The sequence below is a fragment of the Dromaius novaehollandiae genome, chromosome 2 (genome assembly GCF_036370855.1).
Source record: "Dromaius novaehollandiae isolate bDroNov1 chromosome 2, bDroNov1.hap1, whole genome shotgun sequence".
Taxonomy (NCBI): Eukaryota; Metazoa; Chordata; class Aves; order Casuariiformes; family Dromaiidae; genus Dromaius; species Dromaius novaehollandiae.
This window is the reverse complement of record NC_088099.1, coordinates 93,198,465-93,207,923: the sequence shown is the minus strand read 5'-3', so window position 1 is coordinate 93,207,923 and position 9,459 is coordinate 93,198,465. Positions and strand designations below refer to the sequence as shown.

Below are 9,459 nucleotides of genomic sequence, written 5' to 3'. Positions count from 1 at the left end.
AGGGACACCAAGAGTTGGTGTTCTTTAGCATTGCCTCTCTTCAGTGCTTCCATCAGTTGAAATAGTGTTTTCGTTTTTCCACCATTCAGTTGGCAACCACTTGAATAGATTTTGTACTGCATGTTTTCATTTACACTTCTCCCTGCTGCATTTCCAATGAACACAGCTGCACTATGGTTTACAGTGTGAGAAGCTAGGGAACCAGCTGAGCAGTTTTGTGCACCATCGGCAATCATAACTTTTCCTTATGAAGCAATAGGGATTTTCCCAGCCATGAAACCCATAGATATTTTTTCCTGTGCTTGGAAGCCCAAGTTTACCTAAGCCTCCCAAGTCTGATATTCGACGCTGATGAGCCATAACAGGTTTAAACATATGTCCATGGTTCATGGCTTGCCTGAACATCAATGCAGCGTAAAGTGCCATAGCACTTGGAACACTGTTGGATATGAGAGGACCAAAAAGAAAGTGGAGGCCAATTTTTGATTACTTGTACAGCAGCACCATGCATGCTTTTCCTGCTTACTCAGTCTGGACTATATTTCAGTTACAATCCAGGGTTTTACACATGTAAGAGAATAATGCTTTGCACATCAAAATCGGTGTCTTGCTTGTAAGGGTAGGGAGAAGCATCTCTTACAAATATGTTTTTAACCTTAGCCTCATTTTTAGGCATGAGGAGATGCTCAGCTTCTCTCTGTGTTGGCTCCCAAATATTAGGAATTTATTTTAAATAAATCTCTGATGCAAAATCATATCATTTTCATGGCAGTACTTTCACTAGTGTTAATTGCTATACACTTAAAGCAATCCCTAAAGTACAACTTAAATGCCGATTTTTTAATTTCTTCCTCTAATTTTTAATTCCTGCATTTTAACAAATACTAGCCAATGATAGTTTTGCTATTAGATTTAACAGTTAAATTTACAGTTTTAAATTGTTTTTATGACATCCAGCTACATCAAGGTGACAAGTCTACTGGTAAAACAACAATTTAAGTATTGCATTTACAGTCAAAAACATTTTTTGTCACTTCTAAATTGACAAATTTCAATTGCTCCTTATTGTTAAAAACAATTTTTAAAATTACATAGGGAAAACATAACAGTCTCTGTCACTGTGTAATTAAGTCCCTTGAACTGCTTGCTATATACAGAAATACTGTATTATAAAGTGTTAGTTACCATTAAAAAATGACCAATTACATTTATAGTGAAAACCATTAAATTGATTTACAGCAAAACAGTTAATTCACTATGTTTGTGCATAAAACTGCTGGTAATTTGACACAAAACGTAGTTTTCATTTTGAACTCTGCAAACTTAATAAAATTATAAACAGGAAGATACAATGAAGCTAATGAACATCTGAAATACTTATATTCAATAAATGGCTTTACCATTGAGAAAGATTTCTGCCAGAGAGACAGTTTGCTGGTTTATATCACAGTGAGATTCTCTGGTTTAATGAGGAATTCTGAAAAGCATTAAGAAGCATCTGACTCCTCCTGTAAGGCTCCAGTTCAATTATGGGGTGAAATACATCTTAATTTCCAGCTTAATTTTAAGCATATTCCAGTGCTTTGCTGGTCTTGGCCACATAAATGTGGAAGGTAGGCAGTGTTTATTAGTGTGCAATACATTACCATCAACTTATTTTAATTTTTAAATGTTTTTCCTCTGTAGTTAATAATGAATATGTAAATTTCTCAATGCACATTATTTCTGATGTTGAATAGTTTTAGTTATCAGTACTAAAGACACAGATGTTATTTTGAGGTTCAAATGAAATGTCAAAAAAAGAACTGTTTTCCATTTTATCCTATCTTAAATAGACTGTAATAAACTGGTAGTTATCTACCAGTTTATGTAGACTGCATACACACAAACAAAACAAAGCAATCTGGCATATAAATTTTACCCATAATAAAATGAAAATGAATTATATTTGGACCAAAATAATACAACAACATAACAAAGCAAATCCATACCTCCTTTCATCATTGGTATTTTGTTTTCTTTTAGCCATCTCCATCCATTGGATAACAATGGATCACTAGATAACATTGGATGATTGCACCCATTGGATAACAAATCATCATCAGTTTTTTGGAAATTTTTTACCTAGAGGGAAAGACACCTAAATCTTGTGGGTGAAATCAAGCCCTTGCTACACTCAAAGGAAAAGACAAATTTATTTTGGTCTGACCTAGAATTATTTGAAATCTTTATATTCCAGAAATGGACCTTTTTGTAACTCCTGTTTTATTAAATGGAAACATGAATGGCTGTACTAGCAAGAAAGGATATGCGAATTTGCATTGCCAGGTGACAATACATTTATTATTAATGGAAATTCTGCCCACTGTTTACAATGCTGACTTCCTACTTCCTTACAAGTAGGAAAAAGAATGTCCTCTGTCATCCTACCAGAATATAGTAGGACTCAGTTTTCACAGCTCAAGTAGCTGAAGACCTAATATTCAGATGACAGAATAATGTGTCAGAAATAAATATTTGGCTATCTTTATACAAACAGTGAGAAGTAATGAAGAGATATTATCAGTGTGCCTGCTTCCTGACTTTCAGAAAGGACATTTTTATTTTTCAAGCATTTGCTAACTATAAACTTTAACTTGCAAAAGACAATCAAGCAATTTGCTAAATACTTAAGGTTTTGCACCTCTTCAAATTATTCACCAGAATGAGAGAAAAATCTTGACAATTTACTTGTTTTCTTTTTTTTTTTCAGATCCAGTGTCGTTTTTCCTGCTTAACAATAGCCGCAAGTTAATAAAATCCAATTAAAGACCAGACTGTAACATTGTAGAAACCATGTCTACTTGTGAATGATTAGTATAAAGAACATTAATGAGCAGGAGAGAATTTCAGGATTCTGTCCTACACTGCTAATGTACACGATGAACAGTCAAACCCAAGGCACAGCCATCCTGAGAGCTACTATCTCATTCTCAAACAGCTAAGGTATAGCGTGCCCACTACTTGGGGATACGGCTATCCTACAGGCAATTTTAAACAAAGCTGAATGATTTGTTTGGAATCCAGATATTTCTAAACAAAGCCTTCAATATTCTGGGACAGAAAGCGTAATTACTATGAGAGTGATAGGGGCTAACGAGACCAATAGTGTAGCATATCTACTTTGGCAATCTCCAGTTTTCAAAATCAAGCGCCATTATGCTGGATTATTCCAACTGAAGAAAACAGGTTGTGATAAATGTTGGCTTTTTGCTATCAGTCATTTTTGCTTAAATATAATATATTTAATATATTCTGCGATTGGTGTATCACAATCATCAAAAAATGAAGCTGGTCGAAAGTGTCTGTACTAAGGTGGAAAAAAATACCACCCAGTTTTAAGAGGAGGCTAATCTCCCACAGAAAATGTAAATTAATATTTTTGATAAAAATTTAGAATAAATTTTACTAGTTCTGGAATAATGCTGCATTCGGATTTTTAATGAAAATGAAACCAAGTAATTTCACCTACTTTAAAACACTGAGACTGGCAGTAAGATAGCAACAATGCCAAGAGAGTATGTTGCCCTCGGTTTAAATTGTGCCTATTTTAAAGTGTAAAAATTAATAGTGATGCATGAGACATGGTCAATTTTCTCACGTAAATCATTTGCTACAAACATCAGCCTGTGACTGAATAAGTAATATAAAACTGCTTTTGTTTCCAACATTTTCTGACTTCAGATTATAGTTTCACAAATTATCTTTATTTTTAGCATAAGAGAAATCAAACCCCTGATATTCTGTTTTCTTGGAAGTGCAAAAGTAGGATCTAGCATTTTTTACATGGTTTCACCTTTAAGGCATGACATGCAAAGCACATACTGACTTAAACAATGCATACAGTTTTGAAGTTTCATAACTTTAAAAACATTGTTTCTATGTATATGAAGTATATAACAGGTTACATTTAAGCAAGCTTTATCATATCAATTAATGAGCCTTTTCATGCCTTCTTAACTCTTATTTTACTATAAAGTTTGAAATCAGAAATGACTGTGACAAGTTAATGACCTTGAGTTTAATGTTTAAACTAGGACGTTACTTAGGTCACAGCGTGACTGAAAACAAAAATCTTTTTATATACTTCCTCCCTTTTGGTGCACACAGCCTTTCCCATTCTGCTACTCTGTGGGTGTCAGCTGGTCCTTGGCAGTAGAAGACATGTTCTTGCATTCTCGGACTCCATGGTTGTCACCTATAGTGAAGTGAACAGTTAATAAAGTGCAACAGCACTGAGTTCTTCACTAGTTATCCCAAATTTGTTGATATCTTGTCCTGACAGGCTTGCAATTTCACTCATTAGTTATAGAGTAAAAAAACTGAATCCTTTCAAGCACTACAAATGCCAGTCCTAACAGAAGTACAAGAGCCTCAGAGTGGATCAAAGCTAACTTTTCTGGCTCCTAGTCTCCCTCACAAAATTCCTGATTTGTGTATGTATGAATGAACACAAAATGGGAAAACATAAGATGGAGCAAGAGAAGTTAACCCTTTGCTTTCAGTTGGACCAAAAAAAAAAAAAAAAAAGAAAGCGGATAAGTTAGGATCCATCCCATGCAGATCAACGATCCACAGCACCAGAGTCCAGCTAATTCTGAAATTTTATCTGCATGCATAATTTTCTTCCAAATATAATGAAATGTTTTTAAAAAATATAGAGGAATAATTCTGATGACAGCAAGAGCTTTTTCACTCCCTAATATCTGAATTTTCCAAGAATGCTATGGGTTTAAAATAAGCATGTTCACCAGTGGTTTTTTTTCTTTCTAGTTATGATTCCAATCAGAGCACCAGTGACATAGTATCCTATAAAGATTCTGCTGTGTTTATTAGCTTTGGCTCGTACCATTGAAACTTGGATGATATCTCCTGTACACTCTAAGCTGTAGCTGTTAGCTGCTGACCCTTGGCAGGGAGCGTGTGGTAGTCCAAGAGGCAGCACTGAAGCCCTGTACGAGTCCTCTCACTGAATCCATGTGAATGGAGGATGTAGGGAAAGGGGTCTGCACAGCATCACTTCTGAGAAATCACCTCCTCCCACGCTTTCCAAGCCTGAGCACAAATGAGGGGGATGCTCCAGTCACACCGATTTCTACACGTCAATGCCTTTTCCTTTGCCAGTGCTGACTAGCTCCTTTTTGATCTTCGTGCATTTTACTTGCAATCTAATATGTCACATAATATTAACAGAGATAATTAACTGAGGAGTTGATCCTGCTCCCATTCAAGTCAAGAGGAATTCGGCTTTGAGTGAAAAGGGGAGGGATAAGACTAGGTAGGGTCAAAGGTCACCCAGTTTAAAGAAATTTATCTAGGTTCACTTTAAAAACCACATAAATCTTTCTCTCTTTGCATTGGGGATAGACAGCTAGAGGAAGTAAAAAGTGTGGCAAAAGATTTACAGACAGCTTGTCATTTGGAGGCAAATTTCCGAAGAGGGGAGACTCCCCCCTCATCATTTTAAGGTTTTGCTTGCATCTATCACTTTCTGTTTTGTCTTCCCCTGTAAAGTAAAGAAGGGAAAGCAAGCAGTCTGTGTTCAGACTAAGTTTATTGCAAGCTTGCAAAGTTCAGAGGTGCCCAACAGACTTTAACGAAGACCCCGTTGGGCTGTGTATTGCAACACATCCCATCATGCTGTTATGCATGGGATGCGCATTCATCATGTGGCCAAAGTACAGGTGCTGCAGGCCACATGGCAGGGGACCATGACAAAGACATATCTGCACTTCAGAGTGGTTATCGTGACAGATATGTCCCCACCACTGCCCCTGACAGAGGCCCAGGGTGGATCTTCACTCCACTCCCATTGTGCAAGTGGAAGGACAACTGTCTCACCCTGGGGTGGAGCTCCTTTTTATCACATGATGGATGTACATGTTGTCACCTGAAGGTGAGGAGAGACCATGAACCCCCCCAAAAAGTCATTAGCAGGGAGCATGCTTCCAAAAATACCATCTGCCCCAGAACCTACTCCCTTTGCAATGCCTGTGAGGCTCTCTGAGAAGGCAGGAAGATCAAGCAGCACTCTGCATGCAGCCTCCAGCAACCTCCACCCAGCCACCCTCAGATTAGGTCAATCAGCAAAAAGATTTAAAAAAAAAAAAAAAGGAAAAAGGAAGAAAAAAGTAAAAATTGATGTCCTGAGACTGTAACTAAAATGCTGAAGGACTGCTGAAATATTTCTCTCTTTGCAGACCCAATCTCCTAGCACAGCATAGAGTTGTCTACCATACATACAAAGATAGAAATGGCATAAGAAAAGGTAACATTTTCTCTCTTTCTTCTGTATCACCTGCATCTTTCTAAATTGCATGATTTATTGGGGATGAAGTTATTATTTCATTCTTCAAAATGTCCATTATAATTTGCCCTCTTCTCTACCAGCCTTCCAATGATGGAAAGCCAAAAAACCAGCAACAGCAGAGATAAAGCCTATGACTGTGAACACAGAGGCACTTTGGCTATTTAGCATAGTTTAGCATGCAGTATTTGGCATTCAAAAAATCCTTTGGCGCATTATTCATTGCAAAAACGTAGACACTTGAGAGAGAGAAGTTAAAAAATATATTAAAAGACCTTCTTTTTTGCCCCAGGCTGGTTTCTGAATGTTGTTCAATTTACATCTATTTAGTGATTTATTTAGTAGCTGTGACTAAAATAATAATACAGAATAACTACAGAAGATTAAAATAAATTTTGTCTGGTAGCTGTCCAGGGATACCCTCATAGAAAGCAGCAAAAGCTTCCAATTTACTGTGCTTTTAATATTTGGGTGATTAGGAAATGACTACTGTAATTTTATAGATTTGAGTTTGGTTTTAGGACCTTAGAACAAAAAGTGCAGCCTGTTCTTCTGTAATGCTCTTTTGTTTGCACAAACTGTATTTATGTCTGTGGGCATCTGGCAGCTCTGGTGGTCAAGGAACTGTGGAAAGTGCTGCTGTCTGTGGAATTTTTGTTCAGAATTTCTTGACACTTAAAAAAGTTTCAACCTTGTTACATGTTTTCAAGGCTACTGTAAGAAGTATGTACTGCTCCTGTCCTAAGTCTGCCCGAGGAAGATGCTGATTACTGTGAATGGGAAATGTTTCCTTTTGAGTGGGAGTGATGTGGAGGGAGGAGGGAGCTAAGGGTCATGGTTTAACACTAAAATGGCTGCCAAACTTACAGTGGCAAGTGCTAAGGAGCTTCTGGGTGGGATATATATCTTTCTTTTTTTCGGGCAGGACACGTATGATACAATTACACAGTCTTGTCCTTAGCCCTGTTATGGGAAGCTGGGATGTTTCCTCTCTCTGATTTAACCATGAATTTTTTCCTGAAAATATTTTTAATTCTTTTTAAAGGAAATACTAGGCAATCCAAAAATAAAAGAGGGAAGAAGAGGCTTGCACATGCTGTTTTGTCACTTTCCACCACTACTTTTTTTTCTGATTTGCTCACAAAAAGGTCAGCAAGGTGGGGGAGAGAAAAGACAAAAACCCAATCCAAACAGAAAAAGGAAATGCTTAGTCCTGTTTTTATATTTTTTTTTTTGGTGAAAATACATATCAAGATATGCAGCCCTTTTTGATTTTGAAAAAAAGAAACAACCCCTATGTATTGTCAACAGTTATGAAGAAAAATAACTGATCAGCTTTATCCCTAATCCTCTAGGTTCAACTTTCAGTAGCAACATATTCCCAAATAATAACTGCTGCCACTATCTGGATCTAGCAAGCATTCAAAAAGCTAAAACCCCCTTTTTACTTGTCCAAAGAGCTTTGGGGCTTTTGTCTCATGGACATACCCGTTGGAGCTGGAATAAGGAAAACTCATCCCATTGCAAGCCTGACAGCAGGAAAGAGTCGCCAGTGCAAAGGAAGCGCCACAGCTCTGAAAGGCAATGCCCAAGGTCTGTCTCTTGACTTTTTACTTGTCTAAAACATTTGTCTGATACAGGTTCTAGGACATGACACGTGAAATTTCATAATCTTAAATAATTATATTGCACTTGTTTCTCTAATTTCTTAACTTTGCTTTCTGCTTGTTTTCCTTCCTTGCACGAAATTGTTCAGCCAGCTACAGCTAGGTTTATTTATTTATTTATTTTAAATAAAAAGTAAGAGTATTTCAGCCTGTGCCTGCTGAATAGCAACTCAGCTTGTTCACAGCATAAATTAATGAAATATGTTTCTGTTTCAAAATACTGCCAGACTGCGCTTCTCCCCCGCCTCCTGCCAGGAACCTCAAATCAAAGGCAGAGGCTCAAAATACAGGTATAGCTTAGAAAGGATTTGAACTTTCCTACTTGCTAATGTAGGGCCTCTTTCTGCTCCAAATACAGGGAAAAGTACTCCCACCCAAACTGGTAGGAATGTGCTTCTGAGGTAACTGCGCTTTTGGTGAAAGCCACCCCTTTCCTCCTCAGCTGAGAGCTAACTCCTCACCTGTACATGCATGGTAAGAGCACACGGCAGGAATTTTGGCAGTGAAGTAGAGCAGAACCCCAAGCGCACAGGAAAAAAAGGAAGAACTGTCTCTCACACCTTTAATAAACAACAGCACTTTTGTCATTTTCCCCGTGCCCTAAATAGACTGGATTCAGTAGCTTTGAATTCATGACATTCCTTCTCACACTGCTCTCCAGCTCATAATAAGCTAGTAGCTTAGCAGTCTTTTTTTTCCCCTTTTTCCTTTTTTCTTTTTTTAAATTGGCTAGGAAGGCAGGCAAGCTTTACAACCAAAACAATCAATTTCAAGCTGCCGAACCCAATCAGGCCAGTTTGAGAGTGACCCTTTAAATTGAGTGTGAAATTGGGAGATGGAGCTCCCCTTTCCTACTCCAGAGCTGGTGGAGAAACCATCACTTCCTTTTGTATGTGGGTGCATTAATAGTTGTGCTGTTCTTGCAGACATTATGTGCTAACAAAACTATGTGTGCCTGGTTCTGTAGCAGGTTACAGGGGAAAAACAAAGCGAAGGCCATCTGGCTCCACGAGTTTGTATGTATAATGTCCAGATACTAATGCTTAATGCACTTGTAAATGTAAGTTGTCTCTCTCTCAGGGTCTGATTTTAATTTGGGTAATATTCCCGTTAATAATAACATCTAATTACACCATCCATTAAAAGTTAGTAACATTAATTTAACAGGGAGAAAATCTAATAGAGTTCTTAGAGCGGTATTGGCATTTTTCCATTAAATTAATGTTACAAACTTTTAAAAGGATGCCTTAAATAGGCATCGTTAGTGGTGGGAATATTAAACAAATTAAACTCAGGCTTTTAATATGAGGTGGGAGCCTATTTATGAATCCAAGCAAAGGTGTCTGCTATGCCTTTCAACCCGTTTAAAACGTTCAACAGGAAGCATAAGGTTGTGCAAAATTCACGGTACCCAAGTTTCCTTGTAGTAAATGCTCAAGTGAATGA

The 9,459-nt window shown here is 37.4% G+C and overlaps 1 long non-coding RNA gene across 1 annotated transcript in view; it reads right to left on the bottom strand.

Annotated features, from left to right (window-relative positions):
- Nucleotides 1–3,470: 3,470 nt before the first annotated feature.
- LOC112992540 (uncharacterized) overlaps nucleotides 3,471–9,459 on the bottom strand; it is a 31,005-nt gene continuing 25,016 nt past the window's right edge. Inside the window, exon 3 of the long non-coding RNA XR_003261554.2 lies at nucleotides 3,471–4,237. This is a non-coding gene — a long non-coding RNA (uncharacterized LOC112992540). The remainder of the gene's footprint in view (nucleotides 4,238–9,459) is intronic.